At 33.3% G+C, this 23,219-nt stretch overlaps 2 long non-coding RNA genes across 2 annotated transcripts; one reads left to right on the top strand and one right to left on the bottom strand.

Moving 5' to 3' along the window:
- Positions 1-7,962: 7,962 nt before the first annotated feature.
- Positions 7,963-10,893, top strand: LOC120351198. Its single transcript, XR_005571228.1, has 2 exons — positions 7,963-9,042; positions 9,981-10,893. It is a non-coding gene; the product is annotated as an uncharacterized LOC120351198 (long non-coding RNA).
- An 8,778-nt stretch (positions 10,894-19,671) lies between these two features.
- LOC120351197 lies at positions 19,672-22,950 on the bottom strand. Its single transcript, XR_005571227.1, has 2 exons — positions 21,931-22,950; positions 19,672-19,927 (listed from the first exon to the last, which is right to left on the bottom strand). It is a non-coding gene; the product is annotated as an uncharacterized LOC120351197 (long non-coding RNA).
- Positions 22,951-23,219: the final 269 nt, after the last annotated feature.

Genomic DNA, 23,219 nt, shown 5'->3' with positions numbered 1-23,219 from the left:
TTAGAGTCAGCAAAGCAGGAAGCTCTTCGATTGGTAAAAGAAATGCTTAATATTGTTCTTGTGATAAATTGAATATGATCTGGCCCTAACGTAGAAGAATGACAACTTCCTTGAAATAGACTGAATACAATTTTTGAAGCTTCAATTAGAAACTCTACTCAAGTTCAACAAAAAACGTTGTTTTGTCTGAGAGCTTGTTGATGGATATTTATTTATTGAATGTCCAATGGTATACTTCAAGAAGAAAAACCATCACTGTCCTTCAACTTCCCATGAATGTTCAGAGATCTAAATTTCTTATTGAAAATATCTAATATACACGGTATTGTAATTCATATTTGAATCCAAGATCCTGGTGACTTGTTTAAAATAATCAATCATATTTTATTCGTCAAGAAAAATAGTTTAATGATGATTCAAATAATGAATTTTCATAATAATTGATATTAATGCCTGAATATAGAAATCAAGTAATAGTATGCCTACCATCAACTTTCATAAGTATTCTTATTTTGTAAAATCTTTATTCATCAATAGACTATATTATTATTTTTTGTTATTGGTTACCGTACAGAGTCATAGCCACCTCTAATACATGTATTAGAGGTGGCTATGCTGACTGAGTTCATAGATATAATAGCCTTTCTATCCTCCTGTGACAGCTAACCATCAATTTAATATAATAATATGCTAACTTATTGGAATTAATGTAATGTATCATGATGGAATTGAAGATTATATTATATTGTATATGAATGAAGAAAAATAAATTTGAGATTTTGCAAAAAATAAAATTAGAAATACAGGCCTAGGCATACCCAGTGACTAAAAATAACGACATTGCCTATTCTGTGGAAAATACTGTTATTTTAAATGATTTCAAAGTATTATAGCTATTATTTGTTTCAGATTAGAATTATTATAGCAAGCCTTGTGTCACACCTGACAATTAAAACAATGCTTGTATAGCTTCTATCAAAACAGTGACACTTAATTTTCCATTACCGTACCTACCTTTTTTTGATTCCATTACAAATTTATTTTTTGGTACCTGCGCATTTGTCTCAGTAGCCCGAATGAATTGTTGACATCTTCAAACTTTTGAAGCTAGTGGAATTCTACTAGCCAGCTATATACTGTTGATAGTTGTTACTATTTCGCTCGCAGCCAATGGAATAGCCAGGTGCGACATAGGGTAGTTAAAAATGAAGAGTATACTCAAGTACAACAAAAAACGTTGTTTTGTCTGAGAGCTTGTTGATGGATATTTATTTATTGAATGTCCAATGGTATACTTCAAGAAGAAAAACCATCACTGTCCTTCAACTTTCCATGAATGTTCAGAGATCTAAATTTCTTATTGAAAATATCTAATATACACGGTATTGTAATTCATATTTGAATCCAAGATCCTGGTGACTTGTTTAAAATAATCAATCATATTTTATTCGTCAAGAAAAATAGTTTAATGATGATTCAAATAATGAATTTTCATAATAATTGATATTAATGCCTGAATATAGAAATCAAGTAATAGTATGCCTACCATCAACTTTCATAAGTATTCTTATTTTGTAAAATCTTTATTCATCAATAGACTATATTATTATTTTTTGTTATTGGTTACCGTACAGAGTCATAGCCACCTCTAATACATGTATTAGAGGTGGCTATGCTGACTGAGTTCATAGATATAATAGCCTTTCTATCCTCCTGTGACAGCTAACCATCAATTTAATATAATAATATGCTAACTTATTGGAATTAATGTAATGTATCATGATGGAATTGAAGATTATATTATATTGTATATGAATGAAGAAAAATAAATTTGAGATTTTGCAAAAAATAAAATTAGAAATACAGGCCTAGGCATACCCAGTGACTAAAAATAACGACATTGCCTATTCTGTGGAAAATACTGTTATTTTAAATGATTTCAAAGTATTATAGCTATTATTTGTTTCAGATTAGAATTATTATAGCAAGCCTTGTGTCACACCTGACAATTAAAACAATGCTTGTATAGCTTCTATCAAAACAGTGACACTTAATTTTCCATTACCGTACCTACCTTTTTTTGATTCCATTACAAATTTATTTTTTGGTACCTGCGCATTTGTCTCAGTAGCCCGAATGAATTGTTGACATCTTCAAACTTTTGAAGCTAGTGGAATTCTACTAGCCAGCTATATACTGTTGATAGTTGTTACTATTTCGCTCGCAGCCAATGGAATAGCCAGGTGCGACATAGGGTAGTTAAAAATGAAGAGTATACTCAAGTACAACAATATAATTTTATGGATAAGGATAAATGCTGAAGCTGCTGCATTTACACCAAAGTTGTCAACAAAAAAATTTGTCCACAATAGCTTTCTTTATAAAGTTACTGTTCTTTTGTAGAGCAACAGAATAGAGAACTTGTTGCCAAAGAATTGGTCTAATAGCGATTGTATAGTTTGCGAGGACTTGTAGAGGACTTTGTTCAAAACTTTTTCAGTGTTTCTCATATTGGTTGGGAAACGAAAATTTTTGTTTAAAACAAGGATTTCCAGAAACTGCCTCAATTTGTTGAGAACTCAGTTAGTTGACAACTCTGGTGTGAATGTAGCCTAACTTTAACAGCAAATTAAACAACTTAATTATTGAGTAATTCTAGTTTATTGCAGAAAAGCTACATAACCGAAATGAATTTGCATTTAGTAATGAGGCATCTGATCATAACTAGTTTATTGAAAACCAAATTAATAGTAGAAAAAGTTATAACAGCTTATTTCGATTCAGTAAAGAATGACCATCATGCTATCATGCCTCTTTATGCATAGCTAACCATGATATTATTTTTTTGCAATAATTTACATCAAAACACTTTGAAAATTCACATCTTTGACAACCTCGGCAATATATTGATTTCTTGTGTATTATAAAATTGGTAAAATATTGAAAAATTATACTATGAGGGAAGCTTTTTAATTAATGTGATATCAAAATTAACTAGATGATATACAGTGCAGTCAAGGAAAGGTTATAGAGGGGAAAAGTTTGGAAGACAATTTTTGGCCCCGCAGTTCTGTTTAGGATGGTAAGGGGGTAAACATATCAAAAGTCCCCCCCAACCCTTTGTGCTAAGGGGGTGGGGGTGGTTTAGGTAACATTTTTTGGTTTCTCACATATAACTCGAAAACTATGTATCTGATGTGTTTGGTATGAGGGACTTCAAGTGGACTGTATACTAAGTTGAATGAAATGTATGTTAAATAATAAATATAATTAATAGATAGCTGATGTTGTTCATCAATACCTTTACCCAAACTCACAAAAAACTTATGAGTAAAACTACTAAATACCTGGTAGCAAGGTAGACGCCATGAAATTGTAAGACAATGTAACAATAACAAATGATTGCATTTATTGATATAAGTGGCACTTTACAAATGGCCTTAAAAGTTATGATGACTGCACTAAGTGGGAAAAAGGACGTTTAATGAAAATCAAAAGTAACAAATAGTAAATTTGAATAAGCAGTAAAAAGGAATTGTCAATTTATTCAAGTTGGTTACAACAATACAAAGTATTCATATAATAGTTGTGCGATGTAACAAATGATCAAAAATGATAGTGCAATGTAGCAACATTTTCAATATTGCAACTAGTGTCAACTCAGTGGTTCCAAACCTTCAACAGAGGGGATAAAGATGTGCACTTTTGCTATGTTAATCTACTAACTAGTCAAAATTAAGCTGCAACGTCAAAAATTGTGTCACAGACACCCGCTTCAAATTTAATTGCCAAATGAATAATTGTTGCAGCATTGGAAATTTCATCCCCTACATTAAAGTTGCTATAACAATGAAACAGAAACTTTGAATAGTGAAGTAATTCACCATTTCAAAGAGAATTTAATGCTCTACAAACCTACGATAAGCATTGATTTTTTTGATGCATTGTTGAAGCGTTATAAGCCCTGAAAGAGGCTCTATGAGCTCATAATCTGCATTGATTTTTCCCATCAATTTTTAAAAAGTTATAAGAATAGAAATAGAAAAAAATTGGAGGCAAACGTGTTTTTTTTCAAAAATGTCACACATCTAAGAGCGGATATCCCCAGGTGGCGGATAGGGGAATGCCTCCCAGATATGGGAGGTACCGGTGAAATTAAATAGCCGGGGTGGACCAAAACTAGCAAGCCGGTCAACGGCCTTGAAGGCGGATGAGGAGAAATCCCAACGGCAGAGAGGGCGGATGAATCTAGGGAGTTAACCCAAATTAAATCCAGGGTAGGTTACGCTCTGAAAGCTGTAGTGGAAGCAAGTACCTAGGAGATGGCAACTCTAAAAAAAGGACCCTGGTCCTCCTGGTTGGGGGTTGGGCGCAAGGCTAACCACCTTGCCCCGGAAAACAGTATTGTTACGCAACCTCAAGATGCCTCGGAATTGGACCGGATTTACAGGAACAATATACGGATAGCCAACAATCGAAAAAGGACAATGGAAAGATGCAAAAGCCCCAAAAAAGACAGAGATCTTTTTCTTGCCACCTGGAATGTAAGAAGTTTGTACAGGGCAGGGAACACAGCTGTGCTGAGGAGAGTTATGGAAACGTATGGAGTAGGGATTGCTGCCTTGCTGGAAATTAGATGGAAAGGAAATGGAATGATGGATATAGAAAATTATACATTATTTTATAGTGGCCACACACAAAATACTTTTGGAACTGGTTTTCTTGTACATAAAAATATAAGGATAGAGTAATATGTTTTGATGCTATCAATGAAAGAATTTGTGTACTAAGAATAAGAGAAAAATTCTTTAGCATAAGTTTAATCTGTGTGCATGCACCTACCAATGAAGCAAATGATGTTGAAAAAGATGCTTTTTATGATAATTTAGAGGAAATATACAGGAAAGCTCCTAGACATGATGTTAAAATTATCCTTGGTGATTTCAATGCAAAAGCTGGTAGAGAGTCTTGCTATAGACCAGTGATAGGTATGCACAGTCTGCATGAGGAAAGTAATGCCAATGGACTTCGAATGATAGATTTCGCCAGTGATAAAAACTCAATTAATGAGAGTAAAACAAAGTATCTGGCAAGCAGCAGAGCCCGGCAGATTGGCGACAGATTCATAGAGTGCAATAATTACACATTCGAAAGAGTGGAAAGCTTCAAATATCTTGGTTCTATTATCACAGAAGATAACGATGTTGAAGTTGATATAAAAGCAAAAATAGCGGCAGGAAATCGATGTTATTATGCACTTAGCCAATACTTGAGATCCAAAACACTGTCAAGGAAAATTAAACAACAAATCTATGAAACTGTTATAAAGCCAGTTGTGTTATACGGGGCAGAAACCTGGGTTTTGAAAAAGAAGGATCCAGTATGTATTGATGTAGAATGGAGACTTCGTTCGAATCAAGAGCTGCGTGACCTGTACAGAAAACCACCTATTGTACATGAGATCAAAGTGAGACGCTTGAGCTGGTTGGGTCATGTAGAAAGAATGAGCGATGAAAGAGCCGTTAAAAAAGTTTTCAGAGAAAACCCAGGCGGAAGAAGGTTGAAAGGACGTCCACGCAAGCGCTGGCTGGAGGATGTGGAAGATGATCTCTGGAAAATAGGCGTTAGGGGATGGAGACGCAAGACTGCGGACAGAGAGGAGTGGAGAGGCATTCTTGAAGAGGCCAAGGCCCTGGAGTAGTGCCATGGAGTAAGTAAGTAAGTTTATTTTTGTATGTAACAGTTATGTCCGTAAGATACATAGTTTTCGAGTTATATGCGAGAAACCAAAAACTGGTACCTTTGAACCACCCCACCCACTTATCACAAGGGGTAGGGGTGGGGATATTTTTACCTCCTTAATACCCAAAACAAAATTGCGGGGTCAAATATAGTCTTCCAAACTTTTCTCTCTATACCCTCTTTTGAGCATTCATTGTCTGGACTATATAATAATAAAGTTATGATGTTGGATGCTTTGTTGCTATTGTTAGATGCAGAATGGAAACTGGGTAACACACACGATGGCTTTTGATGTTCACGCTTTCTATCCGTCCATCTACACTGTGTAATATGTTTTGGTGTCTGAAAGAGAAAAAACAAACGAATTATTGATTGATCGAATGATAGAAAGAGTTGATGGAATTTGAAAATAACATTTTGAATGTTCAAGTTGTAGCGATAGGTAGGAGTGGTAGAATAAATATGTTGTAATATACTTCTACTTACAGTTCACTAAGCATAAGACCCAATTCACACCAGAGTGGCGTAGAGGATTCTCACACCTCTAGAAATATAGAAATATGGTCCAATGCAAACAGAATGCACTTGGTGCTACATCTCTTCTGTTTGTATTGGACTATATTATAGGCGTTTGGCGCTAAGACTGATTTGCTTGAACAAAGTGAGGTAGGAACATGGTGTAGTGAGTAGACGGGGAGATTTCCAGGGTAGTCAGTGCTGATTTTTGAGGGTAGTAATGTAAGTCGGGAATATTCCCATTGGGAAGAAACTTATGATTGGGTAATATTTCTCTGCCCAAGAAACCATGGAAATAAATTGCATTAAAATAGTTTATATTATTTATCAATTTCAATCACATTTGACAATCATAATCAATAAATCATCCATTCAAAAAAGCAGTGTAAATAGCTCACAAATTACATCATTTTTTTATATAACTTGGCTAGACTTTACGTTGAGTGAACCAGTGATCACCTATATCGATGAATTAAGTTGGGTTAGTTAGATAGTATTAATCAAATACTATCGATTTTACTGATTCAATTAAAGCAAAGCGCCCCCTTCTTTATACTTAATCATAATAAGTAACTTATATCATGAAAATGATAGGGAGAGGAAAAATAAGGTAACCCTGTGCTGTTCCTCTCCCAAATTTAGATAAAGTTACACATAGTCCGAAATATGTCAAGTCTTGTAGTTCTTCACTTCATAAAATTTTCAGCCCTAGAATATTTTCAAATTTAGATGCTTCAAATACAAGCCTTCGTAGAAAGAATATTACACATTATTATCACAAAAATGAAATATTCACATAATAATGAAATTTTGAAGGAGCGAACATTCTAGTATGTTCTTTATTATTTTATTTTTGGGTTTAAATTATTGTGAGCTTCTTTGCAAAATAATAGATGATTTATCATAAATAAATTTCTTGAGCAATACAAGACGAAGTAAACCCAAAATTCAACTTCTTGAGCAATTCAAGACGAAGTAAACCCAATATTTTGTTGACTAAGCTTACTTGACTGTTCGGAATATGAGTATAACAGATTTAATTAACAAGACATAAAATGGAAGTAGCATCATAATAGTGGTACCGTATACAATAATCAAGGATGTGCACCACGCTTTTTGATTCTTTTTACTGGCAAATTATCAAAGTATTACGAATTGTATACTATCAATTTATTTTGATAAATCAGTAGGCTATCAGTCGAGACGCCGAGCAGAGCAGTTGTTTTTCGTTTCTCCGATTTATCGGCTTTATCTGAGTTTCATTCAAACTAGTATTACCGGTACTGTGATAATGAGTTGTGCCAATTGCCAGAAATCTATAAGAAATAGTGTTAGAATCAGTTGCAGTTTGTGTTGTGCTGAATTTCATTCGGCTTGTATGAATTTAAAAACCGAAGAAGTTGATTTCTTCCGAGATTCATCGGGCACAAAGTGGAAATGTGAAGTTTGCACTCGAGAGAGGAGAAGAAGCCTTGCTTCGGAGGGGAACGTTAAGACAGGTAATTCAGTGACTGAGTCCACCACTTTGAGTAATAAGGGGCCAACCATAGACACCCCCTCCTCCGACTGTCTTTCCCCTTCCGACGTGCGGCACATTGCGGCTGCTGTCAAGAATTTATTTACAACGGAACTATCTAAATTCATCAAAGAAGAACTATCTCCTATTGAAAATGAATTATCCGAAGTGAGTAAGTCGATGGATTGTTTTCAAGATATGAGCGTGGAAGCAAAACGCTGAAAAATGCAACTTTTAAACCTTTTTTAGGTGGTTTGGTTTGAATCATCATGACTGGCTTTCTGATGAACCTATGCGACGCCATTAAGGAATGGCTTACTACTGTATGGTCGACTGGATCTGTACTTCCTGTATTTACTGATCCGGAGACGTGAAAATATGGTTCATCTGTAGACCACTGAATAGTATCGTGTTGCACAGAGGTTAAGAGTGCGTTGCAAGCATCTGTATGCTTTAACCAGTCGTCTGAAACAACCATATTCTTTTAGGGGTGTAAATGGAGATCGAAGTGTAAAATTCGCCTTCCTTTTCTGGACGATATTTCAAGTGGAGCTGGATGTTTCCGCACAGAGCGCGATAGGGATTGTTCAATGGACGCCCTCACTGCCGCGATATTTTCAGGTACCCCACCTTTTTTACGTTGCCCAGCTTGTTTTCTAGGAAGTGCAGATCCTTTCGACCATACAGTAGTAAGCCATTTCCTAATGGTTCTAGCATCAGGAACTGTCATGAAGATTCAAACCAAACCGCCTACAAAAAGCATCTGCGTCGCTACCACATTGTCATTGTTTTTAAAGAACGTTCCAACAATAAAGCCTCGATGCTCACCTTACCACTGCATGATGAACATGAATACTTAAAATGACATAGTTTCCGCCATATAACACCACCACTCTTATTCCACTATTCACCTGCGCACTCTTCACTGATTTGAAAGTAGGGAGTCCATTCTGACCAAACTTTTAGGCTTATCAAAACAGGGAATATGTCGGCCATGCTAAGACAACTAAGGCTGCACTCTTTAGTCAGCTAGTGCTCTATACGATACGTGCAAAATGGATGCAACCCTTAGAAATAAAAATCAATATAAATTTCATGTGGATTGAGAGTAGATTAATCTCTAGTATGATGCATTTCAATCTTTTTAATTATTATTTCTTCTACTTAACTCGTTCTTCTACTAATACGTTTTTCTTTTTAGAAATAAAAATGCCATTTATGTCTGCCTGTCACCACATAGAAAGCTTTCCGAAAGACACAATTCCTTGGTAAGTAGTTCCTCACTTTACTTGATTATTGGTTTATATAGTGTCCCAAAAAGGATGTTAGGTTTTTAGAATTACTGTGAAGGTAGTGATTTCAATGTTTTAATGTTTCTACACATCCAAGTCTCTATTGTTCAATTAGATTGTCCTATTGTCCAAATTAGTCTCGCGTTTATTGTCCAATTGAGGATACATCATAATTAAGAGATATATTAGGGTGAAGAGTTCTTACTGAGGCCTATAGCTGAATTATGCCACCTGATTGAACGTCTGGCACTTTGAAGCACTGATATGTTAAAAGTCTGAAGTCACTATGTTAAACGTACATACTGCATCAGAATAAGTGCTTGACTTTCAATTCAGTGGTTTTATTCAGCTTAAGACCTTGGTTACAGCTTTTTTCAATAAAACCTCTCAAATTACCTAGTTAAATAAGATGTTCTCTTGAATTGGATAATTTGACATACTCGGAAATGTAAAAATATCAATGTTGTTACAATTGAACTGTTTAAATTAATTTGCATTTTATATTATTTGTAAAAAAATATTGGAATTTACAGTTTCAAGAAGTTTTATCGATCATCTGCATTTCTTCACGTGAATAACAAACGAAGACACGCTACACTATTGCAAATAAGTATTTTACAGATATCAAAGAGAGCGGTGAAAAGAATGAAGTTTTTGATCCTTGAGGTGTCCTTATGCGCGTCTCTCCTCTAGGAAATACTGGAATGAAGTGCATCTAACGGGTGATTATTATCATAGAACATAGTCTCATGAACTTATATCAATGTTATGACAATTTAGTCGGTGTGCTACATACTATTAACTTGCCTCCTACAGGAGAAAATGCATAATTTACTTTTTCAAATAAAGCATAATTACAATACTAAATTACACTATAATCTGATTTCTGATTTTGTCCATTATTTTGATTCCAGGTGAACCTATTGTACTGCATCATAAAAGCGGAAGAAGGAGGTGAAATCAACTTGCCGACTGTTTAACTGTGGTAAAAGCTATCAAATCCATGAATCCAGGAACCTATTAAATTCTCAAGAACATCTCTGTCATAATGTGGTCGGACCCGTTCACCAAGGAAGGTCGCAGTAATCAAAGCATTCATTTTACTCCTATTATCAAGTAATTGAAAAGCTTTGAGGATCGAAATAATTTCTTGAAATATGTTAACTATTTCATGATTCAATGTGATTTCTTGACTATTGACATTTTAAATTATGGGACATCATGCAATTTTAGGCATTTGCCTGATGCAAATGGTTGAGCATTGCCCATATATTGTGATGAAGAAAAATTTGTTTCAAATCACTTCAATGAATATTAAGATTCAAGCATTCTGATTATACAGATTCAAGCATGGGAAGCGGTAATTTTTGTCTCAAGTTACATATTATACATAATTTAAGATTTTTTATTTTTTCCTGTTTCATTATTATGTAAGTTCTGCTGAAATTAACACGTGAGGTTTATTGGCTAAAATTACTTCCCACTATTTTACATTAATTTCTTCCAATTTATCGAATTTCAAAGTTTTTTAGCTTCCTCAACAACCTGTCAACTCAAATTTTACTTGAATTTTTATTGCAATCTCTAGGCTTTTAAATTTCTAATAATGTATACAAATAGGTTTGAATGATAAATCATTCTATTCAAAAATTACATATCACTATACTGAGATTTGCTTTGCTTTTTCAAACTGGTTGTACTGACATTAGGACAGAAAATTTGTGCATCGCACATTAGCGAAAACTTTTGCATTATAGATAATAGAATAGAATAAATAGAAAGAATGCTTTATTATTCAAGATTACACAATACAATATATATATATATATATATATATATATATATATATATATATATATTATATATATATATATATATATATATATGTGAAAACTCATACAATTTACAGCTTGATTGAACAATCGCTAGCCGGAAAAATTCAATAAAAAATTTTTTTTTCAGTCAAACACAAATCTTACAAATGCGTAGAACAAATTATTATCTAAAAATAAAATTTTATTAATTCCGAACAAAAGCTCATAAATATTAATCAAATAAAATTACCAACACAATGTTCTCCCATGAAAATCATACCTAATGCGATAGTAACAACTCAGATTTAGGAATAATAAAAGGAACTTAAACAAATTACAAACATCTTATCTCAAATAAATTAATCATTTCCATCAAATAAGGTATTTTGTCCTGCCTTACCAGTTTGAACCATGAGCCTAAAAATAAACTAGTAACTTACATTGAATATGCCTGTAATCCCATACCTGAGCTCCGTGACACAGTACAACCCTTTCGCAAGCTTTAAACCATTTACATTTAACTGGAAAGTCTACCTTAGCATTATTAAAAATGCCTCTCCATGCCAAGTTCAACCCCAGATTCGCCTTCTCAGATTTATCCTTCACTTGAGCTTCAAAACTACTGTCAGCACTACTAATACCCAATGAAAATAATATTGTTACTTATACTATTTCATAAAAATAGCTCATTCAGCAATAAATACAAACTTATTTTATTAAATGATTTATTAATGTTTTGCAGGACAAATTCTGACATTTTACAACATTCTACGGGCACATAGAAGATGGCGAAAGACTTTTGAAGGCGGTTACCTTGATTGGGATCATATCTATTAAACCTTCGAATCCTGCACTCAAAAGTAAATGTGATACCATTCAAATGGAATAAAATTGATTTGAATTGGAATTTGTTATTCCTGTATCATAGTGCATTTTTCTACTAGTTACCCTACGTATTGTACATTATTGTAATAAAGCACTAGCTGTTCCATAGTAGAAGTCTTTGAAATAAAAGGTTTCTTTTTCAAGTTAGTGTCACATTTTATATTTTTTTATCCATTGTATACGGTATATCCATTTAGTTTTAGAACATTGTATTAACACTACTATTGTTTCAAAAAGAGTCTGAATGTAATTTAGAATATGATTCTATCGTATGATTCTTCAACGAATCCATCATAACTTACAAAAACTACAGCATTTGTTCTATTTACTTGTCAATAATCGTAGTTGCAGAAGCATTTGTATTTCCAAAACCAAATTTGGTATTTAATTATGAAGTATGAACGTAAAGACATATTCGCCTACAAGACATAATTATTATTCGTTGAGCATTGTTCTGATGCTTCACTCCAACTGTACTTCTTCCACTAGGAACTACTATACTCGCGTACTTACTAATAATAGTAAAGAGAAATAGAATAACATTATTATCAGGCCTACATCTTTCTATTGTACTACTATAGAGGATAGAACAGAAAATATTGTTATTTCCTACTACGGTACGGTACTCATCAAGCTAAATTTCAACCAATAAAATACAGTACAACCCACAATCACGTACAAACATAGAAAAATGCGACTCCAATTAGAACGTATATTTTATTCTATATTCGATTTATGGCCATAAATTTCCGATTTTCATTGGGCCATAGTGACGAATATGTTGGTCTTGATCGAAATTAGCCTTGTTAATTAAAGCTACTGGATGTTACTTTAGTTTACAACCAAAATTAAAGCATTCTCAGCCTCTATAGCTGGATAAATTAATCGTTGAATAAAATATTAAGGAAATATAGAAAGTAAAATAATTAAGAGAAATAAGGAATGCTTTAAGCTCCGTTCACACCAAAGTTAATAACTTAATCCTTACCGGTATAGATTCTATTAGATTGAAACGGAACTTAACAAAACTTGACTTCACTTATAATATTCATCATGTGTATGATAAGTTATGTTCAATCTAATAGAATCTATAAGGATTAAGTTAATAACTTTGGTGTAAACGCATCTTTGAGTTACTTCTGACACAGTGTTTGATGAGATGTACAAATATCGATTATCATAATGAAAACACAAAGGTGCTGTAGTGTAGTCAACATCATAATGTTGATAGTTGACAATTTTTATGTGTTACCGAGTTGCCTATGCGCTTACCGTAGTTGACCAAATAGAGTTAGAGCCGAGCCTAACGAAGCGTTTGAAACAAGTCGACAAGGCAGAAATATCTCCGATTGGCTGATTATTAGGCCAATTCCCGAACGCAAACCCTATCTGCCAATCGGACAGCTTCCTGTCTGTCGTGCCGACTGAAAATATTACTCATGTGGCTTAGCCCTTAGTTGTGTTTATTAAGCATAGGATTACTGTACCATATTGTTCGGGTCAAAAACAGGCACTGGTCAACGTCGGGGAAGGGGGGTGTATTCCATACGCCCAGACCTCATTTTTTGTTGAGATGATTTTAGAAGATGAAAGAGATTAAAGTTGATCCTTTTTATTGGAGATGATAAATTTATTATATCTCCTGTGAAGTTGATCAAAAACGACGTATTAGATTGAAAAGAGCAATCAACCATATTATTTGAAACCAAAAATGGTTTTGAATCAGTCGAGCGGTCCTTTTCATTAATTAACGTAGATACCGTACTTAGAGAAACTGTCATGTAATCATTTTTTGTGGAATTACCTATAAAATATTTTTCGCCCCACTTGGATGTAATGAGCTGGTTTACGTGCGTCATATGGAGGCCGAAAGTGATTGTTTTCTGACCAGGCCGGTAAAATTTTTACGGCCCTAGGGCTGTAAAATAACCTTGAAGTCAGCTGATTCTGATTTGATGTGAACATGTTTACAAAATAGTTTATGAAACGGAATCAGTTTATGCTTCTAGAATTGAATAAAGTTTTTGCAATAAGATACTATCATTTTATTTGGATGAATGAAATACAAATGAGATATTATAAACTATTCAAATTCAATTTTCAGAGTATAATAGAATCTAACCTCAAACCTCCTAGTAAAGCGTTTATCACGGAACATGGTGGATAAACGGAATCATTTTATGCTTCTAGAATTCAATAAAGTATTCTGTAATAATATACTATCATTTTATTTAAATGAATAAAATACAGATAAGATTATAAACTATTCAAATAATTCGATTTTCATAGAAGGATAGAACTTCTAAGTTCTAACCTAAACTTCCATTGACATTCAGATCACATCGGATTGGCCGAATTTCAAGTGTGCCAAAACAGCTGATCAAAAACTTTTTCAAGTGTGATAAACCAGCTGATCAAAAACTTTTTCAAGTGTGATAAACCAGCTGATCAAAAACTTTTCATTATTTGTGTTTATCATTCAATAATTAAAACATTTATAATAATATCATCTTATTGTCATTTGGAAGAATAAAAAGTATAAACTCAACCTCTTACATAATTGAACATAATATTTTAGGTTATTTAGACAAATCAGAATAAAAAATTAAAATACTTGGACAATTTCTTGATATTCAGATTTGCTAGAGCTATGACCTTCCACTTTTGCTTTCGGAAGTGCTTATAATAGACAATGAGAATAATATTATTATTCTCATATATATATATTGTTTATTTTTCTGTGTGGCGAAAAATTACGTTCTCACCATGGGCAAAAATGTTTTTCCGGCTCTCAATCTTTTCTAGTCCTCGGCCTACGGCCTCGGACTTGAAAACCGATTTCGAGCCAGAAAAGTCTCATTTTCGGCCCTAGGTGCGAAATATACTATTTCCTGCTCGCCTGAGGACTTGAAAACCCATTTATAATTCAGGAATATAAATTATAGGAAGTTTTGAATTGTAGGCTACACCATTACTACATATTATTTGCACATTTAAAATTTCATTGGATAAAAAGTTAGCGCGAAGTAGCGCTATTGGGTGGACTGGAATGAGCGGGAAGTTTTAAACTAGCGTATTCTATTTTTCATAGCGACGACAGTTCAATCACTCAGAAACCTCATTCTGCAGAATTCGATCACATATTATGATATCCGGCTCTTGATTTTCTCTGAAATAATATTATAAACAATATTTTGTATTAATAAAAAGTGAAGTACCGTATTGTTATGAAATGATAGCCTAATGCACATGACTTTGCTGATATTTCAGCAAAGATTGTCATTATAGAAAAATAGATTTCAAGATACCACTACAGTAACTTATAGTTGAATGCTGATTATAAACAATTAAATTTTGTGTTTGATTTCACCATTCAACTAAGTTACTGTAATGGTATCTTAAAATCTATTTTTCTATACGGTAATGACAATCTTTGCTGAAATATCAGCAAAGTCATGTGCATTAGGCTATCATTTCATAACAATACGGTAGGCTACCTACTTCACATTATATTAATTCAAAATATATTGTTTTCTAGGTAGAAATTTGATGTAAGCTTACTTTCAACATGAATCTTCCAATATTTGTATAATTTGAATTCAATGTAAACTAAACTTCATTTCTAATTTTTTTTTATTCCATTTCCAATATAAGTCACCTGTTCCATGGAACTTTGGAAATTTAAAATTCTTAGTTTATATTTTTTTATAGAGTTGGACTAAATTTTAGCAATGTGAAATCAAACCTTATTTATTTGAAAACATTTAATCTATTAAAATTTGAGAGAGATAGTTTTGGGTTCAGTCTATTATATATCATGGTATTATATAATTTGCTGTCATTTTTTTTAGATAAATCAATTTATTTACAAAACAAAATGAATATTACAAAAAAGAACCTAATGTACTCAAATGCACCAGTATCAAGTACGGTAATAAAAAGTACTGGTACACCAAGCTTATAATCTTTTTTGAAAGACTATAATGGTCTGCATAATATGAATGCCTGTGCTAAAAAATAATACAATACTGTAGGACTATTATAAGAAAATAATGGTTTGAGAATACCAGGTCCTAAAAAACCACATCAATACCATTTTGTGTGATATATCGAACATTTAAAAAATCGTTTTCTAAGAAGCCTGAAATCGATTTTCGACACAAGCTTTCTTCTGCTCAATTATTGGCAGAATTGATTCCTGCCCAAATCTACTCTTAATAAAATAAATTGATTCTTCAACAAAATATCCGTGTTGTCGAATTGTGTAAAATCTTTCATGAAAGCCCATATGACTTGATATATCTTCTAATTTCACATCACCAGTGCAGTTTTCTAAATCAATTATATTCAGTCCTAAGGACTTGCGCAAGAATATTGAAATATTTTGCACAAATTGACAATAAAGATATTTAGTCAAGTCTCAACTTGTTTTATTCAGAGTATGGTACATAATGTAAATTTCATGCCCAGATATCATAATAATCCTATACAGCAACTTCTGTTCACATGTTTAGATGTTTATATATATGTTTGTATTTCACTGGATCTCCAAAACGGCTCTAACGATTCTCACGAAATTCAGAAGATAGTAGGTTTATAATATGAAGATTCGATTGCACTAGGTCTCATCCCTGGGAAAACTCGCTGAAGGACATTAAAAGGATAATTATTATTCATCCTTGGAAAATAGCTGATAATAGTTATTTCTTCGTCTGTTGGTGATGGAAGTTAGTGAGTGAGCGAGTTCATGTGTGTGGGACTGTGTCAAAACTATGACTCAGCTGTTGAACTTTTGTAATCATTCAATCAGGTACTTAGTGCCGGTTGCAAAAAAGCCGGGCTATTAGTAGATCCATCTTTTTGAAATGGTCTTCTCTGATTTGGTTCACGTGAAGTTAATCAGAATTAAAATTTAACCGGCTTTTGTGCAACTAGGCCTTTGTGAGGGAAATTTTTGCATTCCTCTGGGAATTAATCTCAATTTACTGTGATTAGATAGAACATTTCTGTATGAATGTTTTTATAATTTCTTCTTTCGTAATAAATTGTTATGCTTTTGTACTCCAGAGCGAAGCTCGGTCCCCGATATTTATAATACACTACTGATAACCAAACTTGTTTGCAACCTTTTGTATTTCATCTTGCCATGTGTTAAGGCAAACGCACGGAGCAGCAGACAGTCATAGAAAAAAGCAAACGCCTGTGTGCAGACTCAAGGCCGGGACATATATAACAGCACCGAGCCCGCGCCGACGTACGGCCGAGCTAAGCCCACGACACGGTAATGGCGGTGGGAGAGCACACATATCCGGGCGACAGCAGTGTCTCAGTTCTGTAGTGCTACTGCGGTCTGATTTCTGAATGTGTTAAACTAATGTTGATAATATAACACTATTAAAATCTTGTTACATCCAAATTGAATTTATAATTTAAATTTTAAACTAATTACCTGTAGACACAGAAAATGAGAATCATAGTGCTGGTATAAATATTTCAGTGCCTAACAATACATGTATCGGAAATATATATCCAGCAATAAAATTGTTATCTTCTGCCTTCTGCATCTACATGTAATTTGTTTTAAATTTAAAATTCAAGACACAATCACGGGTTCCTTATTTTACACTTTTTGTTGTTTATTTAATTATTTATTATATTTTGTCTGTTATACCTTTGGCTTAACTTATTTGGTTCTACTTTTACTTTAACTTATTTTTCCGTTCAACCATATTTCTCATCACTTTGATCGTACAAAACTGAAAAATTCTGTATCTCTTCAATAAGTTTTTCACTCTCTATGTTAAGGCTGTTCTGTGCACCTTTTTATTTTTATTTAAATTGGATAATCTTTTTCAATATAATTGTTAAGATCATTATAAGAGTGAGAAAAAGTGGCAACTGAAATTTTTGAGTGGTCTAATGAGCGAGTTATGGGTTGTTGAAGTGCTAAACTCCGTTTTCTCTCCAGATCATAAACGGTTTCGAATTTTCCATATTTTTTATACATTTAGTATATCATTGGCTTTGTTCTAATATGCGTTTTTCGCGATTAATGCCAAAATAAACAAGTTATCGAATTTGCAAAAAATGTTACTTTTTTATTTATGAACGAAATGAGGAATAAAATGTTTTAGTTTGGAAAGGATAATTTTTTGAATTCTCAAGAGAAGTTCTAATAATATAGTCGAAACCGTTTATGATCTGGAAAGAAAACGGAATCTGAAAGTTAGCACTTCGACAACCCATAACTCGCTTATTAGACCACTTAAAAATTTCAGTTGCCACTTTTTCTCACTCTTATAATGATCTTAACAATTATATTGAAAAAGATTATCCAATTTAAATAATAAAAAGTGTACCGAACAGCCTTAAACGAGGCCGCACCTTCACCGTCGAAAAGTAATCTGAACTAGTCTGAACTAGCCCGCGGTAACGGCGCGGGCAATGAACACGGTGACGGTGCTGGCGCGGTGCGGTAGTATGTGTCCCTACACGTTTGAAATCCTTTGCTTTCTTACTCGCCGTAGTACATCTGACACTCGGTGCGCTCGGTGCGGTTATGTGTGTCCCGGCCAATATTCAGACAGACAGATGTCTGAGGAGCGATTTTTCCGCAGTCTGCTGCTGTGTGCGTTCGCCTTTATCGATGTAGCATCAAGTAAATACATTTTTTCTTGAAAAAAAATAACTATGCTTATTATTCAATAATGCAATGAGCAAATCAGTTTTAATTAAAAAGAACTGCTATTGATGGATAACTAGTGACCCCCTGGGTTGGAGAACTCGCTCAAGAACTGTTGTATTGTAATCTTAAAAACCCGCAGCTTTCAATTATACAGAGTTGTTGAAAATTATGGAAACAGCTAAATATTTATTTTAAAAGAATAATTTGACAGTGGGTTTCATTGGGGATTCTATTTGAAATGGAAAATTACTCTTCAAAAATAACTCTTTCGCTTCAACATCTATGTCCCTCATACAATTCAAATTCATTTGTTTTAATGAGAAGGTGTTCATGTGATACATGATTTCGATACAGAGTTCCAAGAAAAAATGAATGGCGAAAGCCGTACATTGATATCTCAACTCGTATCAGTTGTTGATGTAATAGAATTAGTAAATATTATGTTGTACATTGACCAGTTGAAATCATGAAATGATCATTTAGGACCGGTTTCCGAGCTCGGGATTTAGCTGAGTTCTAGATTTTAAACAGCTGAAGTCAGAAAATTGGCTTTCCGGAACGGGGCGTAGTCGTAGTTTTTATGATTATCTTTATTTTCTCATTTCTATAATTGGAAACTTTTTTTATTGACGAAGTGAAACATTCCTAAATAATTCAAAATAGCTGAAACTTAACACTATTTTCTTTTTATTTTATTTTCTAGTTTTTTGAAATTTAATTTAAACGTGGACTGCAACTACGCCCCGTTCTGGAAAGCCAACTCCAGCTGTTTAAAGTCTAGAACTCAGCTAAATGCCGAGCTCGGAAACCGGGCCTTAATCATCACACATTTGGTGTCAACGCATGCAGACGCATGTCTGTGCTGTCATAGCTTCCAAATAGTTTCAACTTATGTTATGAATGAATGAATGGAGAAACTGTTGTAATTGCATGCAATGAATTCTTCAGCTGACTAAATGATAAATCAAAACTACTTTTTTTCTTATGCACTTTTAATGTCATTTGTTATATCCTGAAAAAGGACGATGGAGTAAGTAAATTTTGTTGTTCCACAAACTTGACCTGTAAAAAGGTTTGAAGAATACGTGTTTAAAATTTGAAGCTGATTGATCAATTCTTTCTAAAGTTATTGCAGAGCATACAAACAGACGGACAACGACTTTGGCCCTCAGTAAGTGCAAAGTGAGAACTCGCTGACGCTCGTTCAATAAAAACCAACAATAATAATTCAACATTTTATTTATTTTTAATGTATTATTATCAATTATACATGAGCAAAAACATTACGATACATCAACATTAATATCAGTAGGCCTATCACATAAATTTATACAAAACATGGATATTAATGAGTCATACACAGTCGATAAGAACTTCTATTGCTTATTAAGGATATTTGGGTGGCTTATTGAATTAAGTGATAACGCGCTTAAAGGCAGAGGTGACGATCAATGTGGTGCTTTGATCAATCGAGAAACTGTAACAGAAAGATAATTATGTAAGAAAGAAATAATCTATGTATATATAAAAAATGACTGTGTGTTAATTTGTTTGTTCCCTATAGACTTGAAAACTACTTGACAGAACGGCATGCAACTTTAGGAATATGTTGTGTGAATATTGGGGATGGTTTCTGAATAGAAATTTTGATAGGGGGACTAATAACAATTATTTATTAATCCATTCTACAGACCTATGTTTCCGGAATTGTCTGCCGAGCGGCTACCGATGAACGGGAAGATGATCATGATTGATGATCATGTTGTGATAATATGATTTAGCATCTAAAGTTAACAGCTGTAATAAACTTATAAATTGTATACTGGTATTAATACGGTAGTTTGGAGTTGAAGTTTAGTTGATTGGTACCAGCTGTATATAATGGATCCTTAGAAGACGTATACAAATAATTATCACTCCCCTATCATTGAGAAACTGGAAAATGTTGGAAAAAATGATTCATCTCATGAAAGAGAGTTGTTCATATTGCATTCATTAATTACTGAAGAATGACAAAATAATTTACAATTTTTTGAATTTAGCTCAGCTTATATTCATCCTAGAATGGAAGATGGAAAGACTATGGAATTCTGTGTGATTCATCGTATATCGCGTATTTCCTGGACCATCTACTGACAATCAACAACTATGAACGCATTAAATTCATCTTTGCAATACTGATTTACCCATCTATTTTATTTAATCCAACAGTTTAATGATAGATTATTACTAATAATTGATTGAGAGGGAATATGTTTTCGGAATAATAAATGCTGCATGACTAAGCACATAGGAAGTCCGTATTGAGATGTAAATGAAAATATTGATTGTCAGATAAATTTAATGATTCAAAAAAATAAAGTTGAGTGTGACATGCTTTGATACCAATTACCTAGTGGAATAGTTAACGCTCAACTATAACAATAATCTTACTGAATTAATTTTTCATGACGAGCTGTAAGAATTGATATAGGCTTATAGGATGCAAGATTAGTATATTAGTATTAAAAATATAAATATGTGTTAGCTTGCTTGCATGATAATATGTTGGCTAATCTAAGTTTTTCTTGTTTTGCTGTTTACTTGCTTTATTCATCGAAATATGACTGATTCAGAACGAAATAGTCTGACTGCAGACTTTAGTGTAATGGATGGTTTTATGTGGGTTGAATTCAAATTTCGAAAAAGCTACGTATCCCAGAAGGGATAAATGTACAAATAAGTTGTGTTCAATGACCATTAGGACGGATGCTAGTGGACGAATTGTTTCCAGGAGTAGCGGTAAACACTCCCACCAGCCTCCCAAAGAGAAAAATAGTAGAACTCCTGTTTTATTAATTTTTCATTTTATTTTCGGTTTAATGGCCTGTATCCGATTATACGGTAATGAATTTATACAGTGAAATATTTATTGGTGATGATCAGATAATATAAAAAATTTAGTTTATTCAATTTCCTGGATGGATAAAAAATATATTAATATTATGAGTAAGAGTAATTCAAACCTACAATTTATAAAGAGATAATTTACGATTCAATACAGTTTAATACAGCTAAGTTGGTTGATTATGGTTACTGATGAATGAATTCGCAACTAATAAGTTCAAGTAGAGAGACAAGTACTAAATACTTTAGTAGACTTTAAGAGGTGCAATACCGATTTTATTACTGATGAGTTATTATTAGAAAGATTATTACGTATTAATTGAAAGAATAAATTAATAAAGTAAGTTATTAGGTTATGGACAAGATCTACGATAAAAAAATATTTCTAAAGGCATAAACAAGAAACGGTTTATCTTATGTGCGCTCCTCGAAACACGACCGTCCGCTACCACTGCTCCGACTCGACTCCTGTCGGTGATAGTACTGTTGTAGTTTAAAGAAAGAAACCTGTGCCTTTGTTATTCTGAGTAGAACAGGGCGCAGTTAATTGATACAAATAATTGAAAATTATAGTCTGATCAAGTGTTTACTTACATGATTAAAGCTATAATGGCTGTCACAAATATCAGATTGATGTGAACAGCTCAGATTTGTGAGCTAAGTGGCCATTCTCCAGGTTTTCACTAAATCTCTCCTAAGTTCTTATCACGGGATATCAGTAGGTGCATTACCTCTCCAGAGATAGCAGCGCTTGTTCGTAATCATCTGAAACCATTTCTTCAATTATTTTGTGGATTCAATCTGTAATAATAAAATTATAATTAATATTATAATCCCAGCATTCAATATTTAAAAAAATATATATTATTATCCTATTATTTGCTGCCAGCAGTAGGAACATGCTCATATGCAAATGATAGGCTGTCAATGTATGATTTTCTTCACATTTCACGATTCAAGTTTACATTTTTGAGCTAGAAAAACATCAATTTCTCTATATATCCCTTTTAGAATGCTCTTAAAAACACATTAAATATCAATATTAAACTTGAGAAAATAAAATATTAAATTATTTTGATGTTGCCTACAAAATATTTTATGTGTTGATAAGCATAATAGCTAGACATGTTAAAATTGTTATTGTTAATCTATCACAGATAAAATTATGGTAGTTTTTAGTCTTATCTAAGTGAAAATTGGTACAAAATTATAATAAATAAACGTAGGCCCAAGTAGACGAAGAACACCTAATATGTGATGTTTTTGAACCTGCTTTGTGCTTAGGCAATAAGTTAGTTTAAGCTAGTCGGTATTCATAAATATATTTAGTGGAGTCACCTGAGCAAGACGTTAACAGTTTAGTGGGAGTGGCAGGTGCATGTTTGATAAGAATGATAACTTAAGGTTGTGCATCACGCTCTTCAAAACTTTTTATGGTAACATTTTTCAAAGAAGGCTATTCCGATTTGGATACCATCGGTCTCACTAAATGAAGCACATCACAAGGGAAAACTCAATTCATAAATTTTACTTTTTGCGATATATAGTTTAAATCTTGGAAGAGATCCGATCCATTGCTGAATAGGGAGCAAATAAATTCATGAAACTTGAAACTTGAGGATTCATTATTCAAGATAGTTGCCACTATTTCAACCTTTGTGGCCTTATTTTGACTCTGCCTGCAATGTTTATCCTGGAATCAGCCTTAATGGTGGAATGGAACCCACAAATGTTCACAATAAATGAAGAAACTCATCACTATAAAAAGATCTACAAGCAAAATTGATCCATGTAGTGGAAGTGACTTCAACCTTGGCCAGGAATGGGCCTGAATTATTGAGCAAAAGATTATTGAACAAGGTTGCAGCTACTGTACGAAGCAT

Source organism: Nilaparvata lugens, chromosome 4, assembly GCF_014356525.2.
Source record: "Nilaparvata lugens isolate BPH chromosome 4, ASM1435652v1, whole genome shotgun sequence".
Lineage (NCBI taxonomy): Eukaryota > Metazoa > Arthropoda > Insecta > Hemiptera > Delphacidae > Nilaparvata > Nilaparvata lugens.
This window is presented reverse-complemented; position numbering and strand designations above follow the sequence as displayed.